We start from the raw sequence: 15,547 nt of genomic DNA on the forward strand, positions 1-15,547 counted from the left end.
TGCCAGCCCCTCATGGGTCCTGGTGGAGCCAGAAGCCACCACATCTCACCCGGGAGATGCGCTCTGGGGGTGAGTGTGTGCAATGTGTTTGCAGGAGTGCAAGCAGGCAGGAGGCCAGGGGAGGGGCAATGACTCGGGGGCGCTGGGCCGGGGCGGGACTGATCTGCTGGCTGAGGGGAGGCCACCCTGTCCCCTCGTGCCCACCGGGAGCATCCTGCAACTTCTCGCTGCCACCGATTTTCCTTTCACCCAAACCACCAGACTGCCACGGCCCCGCTCAGCAGAAGGGCTGGGGTCCACCCCGCGTTCTGGGTCAGGAGAACCTCGGGGCTTCCCTGGCCTCATTCTCCCCTGCTGCTACTCACGGTCACTTTCCTCCCCCTGCTTTGGGACGAGGGCAGTATCTACATGGTGTCCCACCCACACCCCGGCCCCTCCGCAACCCAGAAAAGCCCTTGATGGGAAGGACGCTCAGAATGACCGGGGAAGGCGGGGTTCCCACCGGCCCCAGCCCCCTCCCCAGTCCAGGCCCCTCCCACACTACCCTCCACCAGCCACCTCAACCTCCCTTCCCAAGGGCGGCCTGAACACTGCAGGAACACCAATGCCCCTCACTGCCCCTCCACCCAGGTCAAGGGCTCCCTCGGTGGCCCAGAGGGGACAGCCAGGCCCTGGGAGGGAAGTGGTGGAGGAGGACAGCGGGGCGGGGGGGCACCCGCGGGAAAGACAGGTACAGGGAGCCAGATGGGCCTGGCGGGAACAGAAGTTAAGTGGGAAGAGACGGATAAACAGCAGACACCAAGCAACCAGCCAAGCATATGCTCCGCAAGCAGGCGCCACCAGCACCCAGTGGGTTGGGGAGGTGTGGACCCACAGCAGGGGGACGGTGGATTTGCTGCGGCTGACTGTCACCTGGCCAGAACCAGGGGTCGAGTCCCCCTCCGTGGAGCCTCAGAACCACGGAGCAGCCTGTGCGGGCCGGGTGGGGAGAAACGGCCGGCCGCCTGCCCCAGGGATGGTCTCTGGTGGAAGAATCGAGCCCCAGACTTGGACGTCTGAATATCCAGGTGCCGGTTCCAGGACCCCAAAGCAGAGACCCAGGGGCCCAAGCAGGATTCAGGAGATGAGCAGAGAAGCAGGCCTGGCCTACCCAGGAAGTCCTGGAGCCCCATGGTGCCAGCTTCCAGATAGCAGCCCAAGCAGGCCGGAGCCCTCACTCTGGTGATGTCATCCCTTTGAGCTGCGGGAGGGAAGGGGCGGGGCCAGGCTGGAGCTCTGCGGACTTCGCAGGCTCCACCCCCAGGCCAGCTCAGCTCCAGGCCCTGTCTGCCCAGCTCCAACCAGGCCTCCAGGCCAGCCTGCCTTCGGGAAACTGCAGAGCCCGAGGAGGGAGAAGGGAGGAGGGTCCCCGCACACTCACCCCTGCAGAAGGCTTACCTGGGGCCCTCGTCCACCCCATCCCCGTCCACCTAGGGGAGCCCCGAGCTTCCAAGGCCCTGAGCCTGCTGGCAGGAGGCTCTTTTCCTGGTATCCCAGCCTCAGCCTCCCTCTCCCCGCAGAAAGTCCAGAAATGTTCGTCTGCTCTGCAAAGTACCAGGTGTCCCAGTGGAATGTCTTCTCTAAATAGTGCTGCGGGAGGACAACCAGGGAGACAGGGCCTGTCCTGGGCTCATTAGCGCTGAGCTGAAGGAATAAGAGCTCTGAGCTGAATCTGAGACTGTTCTGAGCCCCAAAGCCAGACAGCCCTCCTACAGAATGGCCCCATCACCTCTCACATGCTCCTGTGGACAAAAGCCAGCTAGAGGCCAGCTGCTGGCCTCCTTCCATAGCTGGCACTGGCCCCAGCGTGCTGCCCGCCTTCCTTGTGCTACCCCGGCCTGTACCAGCCACCATGGCACAGCTCACTGAGGACTCAGGCTCAGCAAAACCCAGCCTTCCCATGCCCGGCTCAGGGTGCTAGTGGGGGTTGCCTCGGGGCAGGGGAGCTGGGGCATCGCAGATTCAAGAGCAGCCCATCCGCACCACAGGGCCTCCCGTTCTGGCAGCCGCTTGGCACGGCTCCAGGGCCCAGGAGCAGAGGGGAGCTCTCCCAGGCACAAGCCCACAGGAGCCTGGGAGCCAGGCCCACGTGAGCCCACACGCCCAGGGCAGATGCTGGACCCCGTGCCGGCACTCCTGCCTCTTCCTAAGCCCTTGACTCTGTAGCCAGGACGTGTCTGGGGCAGACGAGAGTGAAGATGAGGGTGAAACCAGTGGGAAGGAAGGGTGACTGGGAGTGAAATTCCTACTTTGGTTCACTGAGCCCTGGACCAGGAACCCTGGCAAGAGCAGCTCTGGGACCCACTCACCCCGGGAAAATACTGCCCCTGCCTTTGCTGGCTGTCGGACTGGACACCACACATGGGACCAATGGCCCTAATAGCCCATGTGTCACGCATGTTACACTTCCCAGGCTGCTTCCTTATATATCAGGGTTGGTTCCCATAACATTGCCATGATGGAGATGAAGCGATGGTATTTTCATTTACTCTATGGATGAGGAAAGTGAGGCTGGATTTGAGTATCTGTTTATTGATGGCCTCACAAGGCAAGTGAGGGTATGCAAGGATAAATGAACCAGGGAACTTATCATGAGCCGGGCTGAGCGGACAGCCCAGGCTCCCGGCCTCCTTCCCCACATGACATTGCTGCCCATACTCAGCCCTGAGGGAAGAGGCGCGGCTGGGAAGACGTGTCCACCCAGGGATGCTGCTTGAGGAAGGAGGGGGTGTGTGAGGGGTGGACTGTCAGCCTGCACGGGGCCTGGGACAGAGGGGCTCGGGGCGTGTGAGCACACACTGCACTGCGCGTTTTCAAGGTGAGCTTGGAAAGGCACGTGAGCGTGCTAGAGGTCCCCGTGCAGCGTGCACGTCGGCCCCTGAGCCATGACAAAAGCGGGACGGGAAGATGCCCAGGGGAGGGAAGGATGTCTTCCTGCAGAGATGGGAGCAGGGTCTGCGTGTGTTTGTCTGGGTGACGGTAAGAAGGAAGTTCTGCAGACAGGTTCACGCATGTGTCCATGATCGTGGCCTTTGCGTCGGGTGTGCACACGTGTACCTGTTTGTGGGTGCCGGTGAGCAAGTACATAAAGGAAACTAGCACACCTGGGCCAGGCGCTTCCTGGTGCTGCCGCTAAGATGGAGTCAGGCGCCCCTGCTCTCCTCTCCCAGGGGCCTCAGGGGGTCTTCCTCCCCAGACAAAAAGGTGAGTGAGCCTGGCCCCCCTGCAGCAGCACCTCCACTCGCCGCCCTGCACACCTGCAGTCTACAGAGGACCTGATGGTCAGTTAGAGACATTTAAATTCCAGGAGTGCTGAGGAGGCCCAGGAAGAGGGAGGAAAAGGTGGCATGGATTCTGAAGGAGGGACTGGAGTTTGCAGATCTTATCACTGAGCCCCTGGAGCCCCTGAGTCCTGTTGAAGCCACGCTGGGCCAGAAGCGCAAAGGCCAGCTGGTGCCAGGACGTGCCCCCTTCCACGCCCAGAGCCGCAGCCCACAGGCCCTGGAGCAGAGGGCCTGCATCTCCCCCGCCCACCCTGCCCGCTCCCAGCAGGTGCCCCAGGCTGAGGACGTGGGGCCTCCCCCGTGCGGGGCGCCCAGCTGCCCAGGAAGCCGACCCTGTCGCCACGGAGAAGCCCACCCCCCTCCATCTCCAGGTGTCTGGGCTGCACTGATCTCTGAGGCCGTGACCTCTGTCAGAGCAGGCGACCTCGGCCTCAGGCTCAAAGCGGGGGCTAAACCCTAATTCCAGCAGCAGGGCGCGGGGTGAGGGGGGGCGTGTGACTGATGAAGGAGGCGGGCCTGTGGGGGCCGGGGGGCCGGGAGCACAGCGTGGTTGGACTCCTCCCCAGCGCGCGGGTCTGGGCCCAGGTGCCAGCCCCCCTGAGGCGTCAGCATGCACGTGGAGGCTCTTCTCCCCGTCCCCTCGGTGGAGGACACATCTGTAGGGACCACCTCAGAGATTCTGAGCACATCCGTGCTGGGAGAAACCTCAGCCCTACTTCAGTGTCCAGCCCCCTCATTCCACAGGTGAGAAAGCTGAGACCCCCAAAGCCGGGGGGCTTGGCCAAGGTCACAGAGCTTGTTAGGCCACACCAAGATTTTAATGTGTTAGGATTTTTGCAAATGGGTTTTCTATAGTTTGGTAGGACTTAGAAATGTCTCCACAGCCTGGACTGTCTGGGCCCTAATCCGCACTGTGATTAAAATTCAGCCGCACACCTCTCGCTGGGAAATGCAGTGATGGAGCCCTCAGCACAGGCCAAGCAGCTGCTTTCTGCTCTTCGAACAGGGCCTCTAAGCACAAGGCCCTTGCGTCAGCTTCCCGGGCTTGTGAGCCCTTCCAAGCCTAGGCAGACTTCTGAATGTCTGCGCTCTGGACAGCTTTCCAGAGAGAAGCTTACAGCCTTAATTGATTTACAAAGAGATGCAGGATGTGAAAGGTTGAGAATTGTTGCCTGAAAGCATCAGGAATCCAGACTCCAGAGAAATCAGATCTTCACAACCAGTTGCTAAGCGCCTTTGCAGCATTTACAGACATAAAAGCGTTGGGCTCCTCTTCCCTGGGTTTATGCGTGTATATTTTTCAATATGAAAGGGCTTCTAAGCTCTAGGATGTAAGTTCCTCAAGGGTAAGTTTCTGGCCCACTTGTTCACTCTCTAAGCCATCCTTGGAGCCTGGGTCAGGGCCTGGGCAGATGAAAATGTGATTAATGTATTGATCTAGTCACTTCTCTTCCATGCCCACCACTACCTGGTCTGCAGTGATGACAAGAATCACAGTCATACAGAGGCAGTGACTCAAGAATTGCACGAATTATTTTATGATTCAATGCTGATTTTTCAGCCCCCTTTTCATCTCCTGTGAAAGACTGATCACCTTTGGGGAGATCAAGGCAAACCCAGACCTCCTGACGCATCCTGGGAGGCATTCCACCACTGCCCAAGGCCCTTTGGTGGGGGAGGTTGCTCGTGCAGACAGGAGGGCAGAGCTTCCAGAAGCAGGGCGGCCATGCCTGGCATGTCTCAGACCCTGGACCTGGGGAGTCTGAGTCCTCAGCTGCAAAGAGAGAAGAATTCCGAGTCCACCGAGGAGCAGTGTGCCTGGCCTCAGGACACAGGCTGCAAAGCCCCGGCCCCTCCGCCTTGCCTCTGACCCTACTCTCCTGTCCCACTTTGCAGCCTCTGCAGCTCAGCCACTAAGCCCCCCCGGGGGATTAAGACCCTGGGGGAGGGGGCCGGAGGGCAGCTCATCCGGGGGGCGGGGCCGCCTTCCCGGGAGGGAGGACCAGGAGCTGGGGTCCCAGGCCCTGTGGACCGCCCTCCCCTCCTTCCTCAGGCTTGCCTGGGGGCTGGACCCTCCTTTGAGAGCGGAGCTCTGTGCAGTGGCTGCACAGCTGCTGCTTCTGTCTGGGGCTAAAAATAGCCTGTTCTCTGCCCTTGTCCAGCTCAGGCTGGGCCAGGGCTGAGAGGGGGACTCACGGGCAGGAGGGCACACAGGTGGGCAACACTCAGTGCTGCCCGAACGGGCACAGCCTAGGGGACAAGGGGACCCCCCAGCGGGGACAGAGACCCCCAGGGGGAGACGGGGGACACCCCTGGGGGGAACGGGAGACACCCTGGGGGAGACAGGAGACTCAGGTCCTGCATATTGACTCTGACGCCCCAGAAACTCCCCCAGGGAAGGGATGGGGTTCCTCGGGGCAGTGCTTCTGAGGGGAAGGGACCGTGGAAACACTCAGCCAGCTGAACTGGCCCTTATGAGATACTTGCCAGGTGCCTGCTTTCACTGTTTGAAGCACCACAGACATAAAAGGACCGTATGATGTAGGTGGTGGTATTATTATTCCCTTTGGCAGTTGAAGAAACAAACGCCCAGAGACACAAACTCGCCACGGAGCCATCAGGTGGAGGCCACAGCCCGAATGCAGAGCCCACCCCAAGCACGGCGAGGCCCAGCTGGCCTGGGTACAACCGTCTGGGAAGAGGACCCAGGGTCCCAGAGCTGCCCCGAGGAGACGGGCGTGGTGGCCCCAGCACCACCCTCCAAAGGGCTCATCGTAATCCTGGACACAGGACACGTCCCAGGGCCCAGAGCCACTTCCTCAGACTTGCTTCAAATTTTCAGGTAAATCCTCTCTGGCCACCACATCCCCCTTTCCTGAAGAGGCCCAGGGATATGATGTCCAGCTAAGTCCTGGTGAGTAGGGACCCCAGAGGCTCACAGGGACGAGGGGTCACCAGGGGGTCATGCTCCTGGGAGTAGGTGGGAGGGGCCGCTCAGGAGCTGAATTCTTTAAACGCCTAGAATGAAGCTGACTTGGGCTTCACACACAGGGGTGGCGGTGGAGAGAGGATGGAGGGAAGGATGTGAGGGAAAGAGAGAGAGAAAAGGAAGCAGGGGACGAGGGGGGAGAGAAGGAATGACAGAGGCAGTGGGGCCTGGAAGACAGGCTGCCGTCCGCGCTGCTGACTGCCCAGAGGAGCCTGGAGGAGCCCAGGAGGGCAGGGCTGGTCCTGCCCAGCTGATGACAGTAGCTGTGCGGAGACACCCCCCGTGTCTGCAGGAGGCTGGGGAAGGCAGGGAAGGGCCGCGGTGGCCCAGGATCGCAGGGAGCCCTGTCTCCGCTAGGATGCCTCTGCTGGCCTCGCCTTGTGGAAGGCCAGCCACGCCACCGTGCTCCCCTGAAGCCACCGATGCAATTCCCGGAGCACGCTCACAGATCCTGCCTGGCCGAGAGGGCCTGGCGGGGGGCGGGGGGGGCTATCTGCCCGCTCCAGCCTCGGATGCTCCGCCTGACCACCCTTTCCTGTGGGTGCCCCGCTGCAGGGGGGACCAGGAAATGCAGGGGAGTCGGAGAAGCTGAGCGCAGGGGGCGAGGGGCAGGGGACAGGGTGGGGACTTTGCCTGCCAAGCTCCCCAAAGCCCACAGGACCCCCCTTGGAGGGTAATTTTACCTCTGAGGACAGAGGGTGAGACCGAGGGTCTGTGCAAGGACTTGTGCATGACTTGAAGGCAGGGTTGTGTACGTGTGTGTGCGTGTGTGCTCAGCCTGGAAAACTGGTGACTCACTGAAAAACGGAGCTTTCTGACCCAAAGAGCTTATTTTCAGCTATTTTTATCTCCTCTTGTATCTTGGCCCTTTTTCCCCTTGTCTTTTTCAGAAGTGGAGGAATTTGGGGGTAGTGAAAGCTGTGTGTACGCATGTGACGCAAAGTCTGGGCTGAGAGGGGACCCCTGGGGGTGCAGGGACGGTGCACACAGGGGTCTGCGGGTGCACACTGGTCCCCTGCTCTGGTGCGCGCATGTGGGGGCGTACAAGCAAGGTCCCTGCCCTTCCCCCACCTGCAGGAACGCTCTGGCGGGGCTGGGCTGTATCTCTGCGTTTTCCCGTTGACCTCTGCCTCCTCCCAGGCCACAGCCCCTCACACCCACCCAGGTGGGTGCCCTCACGTGAATATGTGGACACAGACACAGTCCTGGGCCCCTGTCTCAGGAGTGGCCCTGGACCCTGAATTTTCTCTATTCTCTGCCCTGCCATCCTCACCCCAAAACACTGACATCTTCTCCGAAAGGCCTTTCTCTGCTCTGATTGTCGCTAGGGAACAAGAACTGGGCTTCTCTGGAGACTCACCCACCCACCCGCCTTGGCCCTGAGAGCCAGCAGTGGCCCGGCTAGCTGGGGCCAGCTTGTGCAGGGGGTTGGGGGCCTGGCCGCTGCTCAGAAAGAGGGACAGGAGGAGGGGAGGTGTTCTCTGATTTCTCCGCCTCGGGACCTGCCCCTGCAGAGGCCAGAGCGGCCTCCTCTCCCCCCACTGCTCCACAGGGACAGCGCAGGGCACAGATTGTGTCCTTTAGGGATCTAGAAGGCCTGCGTGTCCCTTACCCAGGGTCTATGTTGACGTGACCATATATGAGCACGTGTCCTGGTGTCACAAGGCACACGTGCACACGTGCAGATTCTGCACAGTGTGTGACAGACACTCTCGGTGTCACTGTGCATGGGCGTGGCCACCTCCGCTGGGGGGGCGTGCAGGTGTGTGCCCACTGTGTGTATGCGTGGGCAGACAAACCGGACACGTGGCAGTGCCCTGCGCTGCTCCCTGGGGAGCGGAGGGAGAGGAGGCCGCTCTGGAAGGCCTTCACCGGAAGCCGCTCTGGCCTCTGCAGGGGCCACAGAGCCTCTGGGCATCCTGAGCTCCGCTACGTCCTGCTGAACTGTAGTCTCGCTGTAGTTCACACCTGGCTCAAAGGCCCCGTCCAAGGGAGGGGCCCCAACCCAGCCCATGTGCCCAGAGGGGTCATGTGTACGGTTTGTCCGCCCAGACAGTGCCTGGGCATGGCGGGAGGAGCAGGCCGCATGGGGCGGGGGTGGGGAGAGGTGGGGTGGGGAAGGGAGAGGGGGAGCGGTGGGTTGGTGGTGGGGGGGTGGAGGCAGACCCCGCCAGCCGGCGGCCCAGTTTCAGATCCTGCCTTGACTCTGGCTCGGCAGCCTGGCCTCAAGGAGAAGAGGTATTGAATTATAATCCTCTCTTCTCACCCTACATGGAAGGGAAAATCTTTGGCTTTCTTGAAAGATCTGAATCCCTTCCAAGGGGTGCCTTCTAAGCGTCTATAAAATGGGGATCTTGATAGGGCTGCCCCACAGGGAGGTTTTGAAGATTCATTCAGGGGAAGGGTGAAATACGCACTAACTTATTAGTCATTATTATTGGCCTGATCTGTGAGCGAAGACAGTGGTTCTCAATCGATGGTGTCCCAGAGGACACTTTGCAGTGCCTGGACACATGTTGGTTGGTGAAAGCTGCTGGGCTGGGGGAACTGGCCTCTAGTTGACAAAGACCAGGGATGCTGCTGACGTCCTGCGGAGCACAGGGTGCCCCCGCACAGTGGAGCATGCAATCCGAGAGGCAAATAGTGCAGAGGCTGGGAACCGGGGCAAGGAGCTTGCCTTCCTCCTGAAGTCAATGCGCTGATGATGAGCTGAAGCACAGAATGACACAAGGAAATCTAGGTTCTAGAGAGGAAAGTCCGGCGAAGTTGTGACATGACTACAGAGCTCAATTAGGGGCCCTGAAGACCTGCAGATCAGCAAGGTCCCATGAGAGGGGCCCAGGGTGGCAGGGAGACCAGGAGGGGGGCACCCGGAGAACTGGCCGGGGCCGGAGTGGGAGGACCGGTGGGGCCGGGGGGATGCTGAGGCTTCTAGCTTGTGGGACCGGGCAGGGAAAGACTCTGTCTAGCCTCCAGGAGTCGTAGTTGGGGCAAAAGCACCTCCAGCAACCTGGACGTCAGCCGTGTCCCCTCCACTGCCCCCACCCTTCCCCCAGGACACAGGACCCCCTTCAGGAGACCCCTCAGCACACCCTTGGGGCCCCAAGAGATGAGCATCAGATTTCCTCCTACTCTCCCTTGGATGGATGGAGATAGAGGCCCCTCAGCAGACCAGCCACAGACAGAAGAGGACACTCTGGCCCCGAGGCCAGCACCCTCTTCAGCTTCCCAGGGACCGGAGCTGCTGGGGGCAAAGGGGAGGACGTGGAGCCGGGTGGGCTTGAGCAGCACGTAGACTGAGACTCCTTTAGCCCCGGGTCCCCTGCCCCTCCACGCAGGTTCTGAAGACAAGTTACAGGACATGGGGAGAAACCCCAGGCGGCCACGCCATCAGCAGGCGAACAGGTGGAGTCCTGACCTGACGCCAGAGCAGTTTAAGACATCAGCTCATGGGAAGGGCAGAGGACAACCAGAAGACAGAGAGGCCCCGGCGTGGTCCAAGGAGCACTGGGTAAGGACTAGACCAGAGCTCCGGCCCGCACTGTGCGGCCCGAAGCGGGTCCCTCACCTGTGCAGGTGACCTCTGACTGTCTAGGTTAAGGGTGGCGGTAGCACTTCTGCCTGGAGCACTGGGTTGAGAAGGGCTCTGAGGCTGTGGCTAATTTGTGACAACTGTGGGGGAATGCCAGCGGGTGCTAGTCAGCCTGTTGCTACTTCTCTACCATCCTGATTAAGAGCAACCGACGGGGGTCATTTGTAAGGGCTCTTCCTGCCCACAAACTCTATCATTCTATGATTTCGATGTTAACTTTCCAGGCACTGGCTGGAAACACAGTAAGTCAGAGGAGGAAGGGCTTGAGTGGGTTAGATCCCTCAGCGGGGTCTTTGGGAAGCAGGCGGCACTCCAAGAAGCCGCGTGGCTGCCTAGTGCGTTTTCTGTACTGGAGGTGGGAGGACATTTATGGGCAAGAAAAGGGGGTTGAGCAGGGGCTGTTCCCGGTGCAGGAGGAGGAGGCCGGCATCACGGGAACACGCGGTCTCCGTCTGGGACAAACAGGATCACATGTGTGAGGTCGGTGGTGCGTGAAAACCAGAGCCAACTCCGTGGGAAGCCAAAGAGCCAGATGTCTCTGCGCACGTCATCCCAGGGGTCCTCGCCCACGCCCCCGGGTGAGCCCCGTCAGCAGCCTCCCCTTGAGAAGGGGACACAGGTCAGGGCGGGGAGTGACTGGCTCAGGGAGAGCCTGGGGGTCAGCTCCTTCCTCTTCAGAGCAGTGGGGATTCTCTGAGATCCAGAAGGAGGGCAGGGACAGCTGCATCCCAGGAAGGCAGACCTGCCCGAGGAAGTGGACTGCCCGACAGACCCCAGCCAGGGACACTGCTGTGGCCGCTGACCACAGCGAGCGCCTCAGGCTTGGGTCCAGGCTCCTGGACGCTTTCCCCAGGCCCTAGCTAACCAAACTGCAGATAAGGCAGGAGGGCCTGAAATTCCAGGGCCTCGGGGCTCAGCCTGTGAGGGTGAAACAGATCCTGCCTCTGGCTCCACAGCAGCCTGAAATGAAATTAGAGCTCACTTCAGAAATCCTGGCTCAGCTTGGCCCCCCGCCCAGGGCCGCAGCTCCCTCCCCTGCACTGTCATCCGCCCCCTCACACCAGCCCTGCTGGTCGCTGGGCACTTCTGTCCTTTCTCCCTCTTCTCTGCCTCTCCTGTTCCTGCCTTCCCTCCCAGGTCTCCCCAGCTTTTGCTCAATGGGACCCAGGAAGGTCTGCTGTGCTTCTCCTGCCTCCAGGTGCCCGGGCAGAGGGAAGGCTGGTGTCCTCTCCTCTGGGGCTTGTCCGCATCCACCTCGGCCATCCAGGCCCGGCTCACCGCTTGCCTCCCTCCCTGCTGCCCACCGGCTCTTTCTCAGCTGGTCCCGCTCATCTCAGGGCCCCTTGAGGTCCTTCCTCTAGCTCCCCCGTCTGGGCTCAGGGCCACCTGGGCCCCCACGAAACGTCCTCGCATTGAGGAAGGGCAGAGGGTCGCGATGCGCTGGAGGCTCCCGCGGACCACCAGCTGCTCCGACTGCCGCCCCCCCCACCCAGCTCTCCTTCTTGTCCACAACATGCCCCCTCCCAGGCCACTGGGCCCGCATGGCCATCCTCGCCGTCGGAAAGTCCATCCTCAGCTCCCAGCCGGTGTCACTCCCTCTCGTTCTAGGGAGTAGACAGCAGGATGCTGCGATGGTGTCGTCCCCAGAAACACACCTCCTTACTTTCCCCACTTTTCCAGCGCTTCCAGTCCCAGCCCCCTGAACCTGAGGCAAAAGAAAAAGCGCGTTCCTTCCAGCAAGTCGTAAAGGGCAGCAACGCTGGGCATCCCCAGGGGCCTCCGGCTGCCTCGTAGAAGCCTGTGGAAGCCCCTCGACTCTCCACGGACTCCCGAGCCCTGCTTTCTCCCGGGGCCCCAGGACCTGCGTCCCTTGGCCAAGCCTCTCCCCAGTCTGTCTACAAAATCACTTTGGGCCTTATCTGGGCTCCCTGACAGAACCATGTTGTGACAGGCAAATGGGCTCTGGTGTCAGAGACAGGAAGCCCAAAGCTGCATCTCCCTCTGCCTGGAGAGTGAGGTGATAAGCGAGCAGAGAGAGGACGGCCCTGCAGCAGCCAGGGATCTGGGAGCTGGCCCTGACCTCACCTGCCACTGGGCGCGGGCGGATGCAGGAGTCACAGGGTGCTGTGGGCGCCCCATCTTCCCATCACCCCCGCCTGATGCTGGACTAACAGGAGGGAAAGGAAGGCATCCCCACGGGGCCTGTGAAGATGACCTAAACCCCTTTCCAGTGGGAATAAACGTCAAAGTGCTACTTCTTAAGGGGGCCACCACTTGGCTGGGCAGGTAGGAGGGGCTGGAGCAGGCAGGTCCTGCTGGGGGTGCAGCAGCCGTCCTGGCCCATCAGGTCCTGTTGTCTTTAGAACAGAGGCCCGTTACATAAGCTCCAGCTGACTTGGTAGAAGCTGTGACTAAGAAAACTTTCCAAAGACAGTTGGTGGCCCTCCACCTCCTCTGAGTGGTGAGAACCCCCCCACGGAGAGGGGGGCAGAGATTAGGGCTCCGAGGCCCTGACTCACCACACACACAAACACTCCCCAACACTCTTTCCCAAAACGGTTCCCGCCCACCTGTCCGCCCTCCTACCCGGGCTGGTGACGAAAAGAACACCCCAGAGATTTTGCCAAGTTCTGGGCCAGGCTGAGCCCAGAGAACACAAAATTCCCCGTGGAGTGGGAGGCCAGATCCTCAGAGAAGCAAACAACGTCCATTCCTGGGACAACAAGGTCTGCAGCCCACCAAGATCACCATGTGGTTTCTCAAAGAGCCGGGGCTACTCTCTGTCAAAGAAGAGCTCCCAGCTCCATAATCATAAATATTAGCTTGTAAAAGGGTCTTAAAGACCACCCTTAGCCCATCCGCAGCCTCCCCATTTCCAGTCACCTACCCATCCACGCACGTATCCATCTATTCCATCACCAGAGAGTTGCTGACCTCCTACCATGTGTCATGAACAGTCCAGGCAATGGTGACCCAAAGACTAGTCTTTCCTCAAGGAGCTAATCGCCGTGTAGGTAAGAAAGGCAAGGAAGCAGCTGCAGCCCAGTGCGCTAAGTAGGGGACAGGAAGAAGGCTCGTTCTAGAAGCAGCAGGAGTGGGGTGGGGTGGGAGGTGCATGGAGACTTGCTGGGAGAAATGACACCTAAGCTGAGATATGAAAGAGAAGGACATTCCCCTTTATTTACTAAGGGGTCTGCTCAGCATGCAGTGTGGCCAGAGCAGTGCCAGGCAGGCTCCACAAAGACGAGCTAGGATGGTATCCACTAGTGGAGCTGGCCACCTGGCGAGGGTGTAAAATAGAGGCCCAGACGACCGGGATGTACTGTGAAGCGTCACCCATGAGAAGGGTCCATGAGTCCCCAGGAGAGGACGAGGGGATGGATATGCAGTTGGGAAGATCAGGAGAAGCTCCAGGGAAGGAGTGGAATTTGGGTTCACTGTGGGGATGGATGGAATTTAGAGGCACAAATGAGGTGGGGTGGGCACCCCAAGCAAACGGAATGACACCAGCAGACTTTAAGAGCCAGCGATGTCTGTTTGGGAGGAGGAGAACAGCCCGGTGTGACTGCAGCACGAAAGAGGACGTGACGGTGGCTGCGGCTTGAACACAGACCGAGGCCTTACAACGGGTGGTTCTGAAATTTAAGGCGAGGCCCAGAGAGGCTAAGCAGTTTTCTCAAGGTCACAGACTTAGTAGAGAAGCAGAGTTCACCTCCGGCGCTCCTTCTGCTGGCCCTAGGCCGAGGATTCCCCTCCCAGGCTTGGGGCCCCTCCCTGTGGCCCACTCCCCTCTCCCCCGCCACAGGGGTCTCGCCCTCATGACTGGTAGACCCCAGGCTGCCAGTGCAGGCTGCCCGGCTCCCGATCCTGCATTTTCAGATGAATACGGAAATGCCCTTAAAGAGGCTAGAAAAGTCATCTCACAGCCTGGGTTAGGGGCTCGGCCCGGCCTAGCCCAGACTGAAACACCTGGAATTTCCCTATCTGGCCCCTCTCCTCTTCCTCACCCCACCCAGGTCGCTGACCCGTGGGTTTCAGGGCTATAGCCCTTTCTGGTTCTGTGCCCCGTCCACGTCAGTCCACAGAAGTCCCTCTGCACAGAGGGCACAGGACAAACAGCTGGGGTTGGAAGCCAGCACGGCCTGCGTTAGGGTTGGGTCGGCGGGGAAGGAGCCGTGGTGGCAGGAGCGGCCGCCAGGTGGCGCCATGAGCCTGGCGCCCGGCCAGCCCGCTGGAGGCTGACACCTGCTGTCTGGGCGGCCGGGTGGCTGTCCCGAGGGGCCACGGTGGGCTCTGCAGCGGGATGGGAGCGCGGGGGAGGCCCAGACCAGGGCTGCTCTCTGCCCCCTCCTCTCCTTTGTCAGCCGTTGGAGACCACACGGTTGGATCCTGCTCAGGTGGGAGGACCAGCGTGGAGGGGGGGAGCTGGAGGAGGGTGTGTGTGTGTGTGTGTGTGTGTGTGTGTGTGTGTGTGTGTGTGTGTGTGTGTGTGTGTGTGTGTGTGTGTGTGTGTGTGTGTGTGTGTGTGTCCTTGGAGTTGCTTTTTTTTTTTGGCTGCGTTGGGTCTTCGTTGCTGTGTGTGGGCTTTCTCTAGTTGCGGCGAGTGGGGGCTACTCTTCATTGCGGTGCGCGGGCTTCTCATTGCGGTGGCTTCTCTTGTTGTGGAGCACAGGCTCTTAGGCGCGCAGGCTTCAGTAGTTGTGGTGCATGGGCTCAGTAGTTGTGGCTCACGGGCTCTAGAGCACAGGCACAGTAGTTGTGGCGCACGGGCTTAGGTGCTCCACGGCATGTGGGATCTTCCCGGACCAGGGCTCGAGCCCGTGTTCCCTGCATTGGCAGGCAGATTCTTACCACTGTGCCACCAGGGAAGTCCCTGTCCTTGGAGTTTGAGAGTCGGGGTGGGACAAGGTCAAAGATGCTTTTTTCTTAGTCTAACAGGCTTCTTGGAAACAAAGCCAGTTCTTGGAGGGAAGCCAAACCCTGGATGTTCGCTGCGGCCCCAGAATCGGACATTTTAAGGGGTTTATCCATGAGATCACCATAAAAGGTAGTCAACTTCCGTTCGGATGCTTCTAAGAAGCTTCCTCTCTGTTTTTCATCCAAAACCCAACCTTCCCAAAGTCCACACAATCAAACACTTTTCCCACCTCAGTTCATTTCTGTGGTTAAATATGCATTTCTACAAATATCATTTTCCACACACACACACCCACCCCCCCAACAGCTTTCTGCAACACACAGCTCAGACACGCATCTGCGCACACGGGTTCCTCCCCACGCCAGCCCACGTCCCCCCCACTCCACCTCCCCACGCTTCTCACACGGGGGCTCCACGCAGAGTTCGTGCATGTTATCTCATAGGCACTGCTCCACGCAGACAGGTAGATGCACACCCCAGTGCACACACATGCGCGCACGCACACACACACACCGAGACAACAGACACAGGGTGATGCAGAGACAAGAACAACCCCACGCAGGGTGAGGCCTGATCACCGTTTGACCTTGGGTGGGAAGTTTGTTTCCCTCTCAGCACAGGCTGGCTCTGAACTCAGCTTGAGGAGGTAGACGAGGAGAAACAGGACAGTCTGTCCTCGGCAATGAGGAGAGGGAGCCCCGGCTTTGGAATCTTCTGTGAGGTCA

Source organism: Mesoplodon densirostris, chromosome 7 (genome assembly GCF_025265405.1).
Source record: "Mesoplodon densirostris isolate mMesDen1 chromosome 7, mMesDen1 primary haplotype, whole genome shotgun sequence".
NCBI lineage: Eukaryota > Metazoa > Chordata > Mammalia > Artiodactyla > Ziphiidae > Mesoplodon > Mesoplodon densirostris.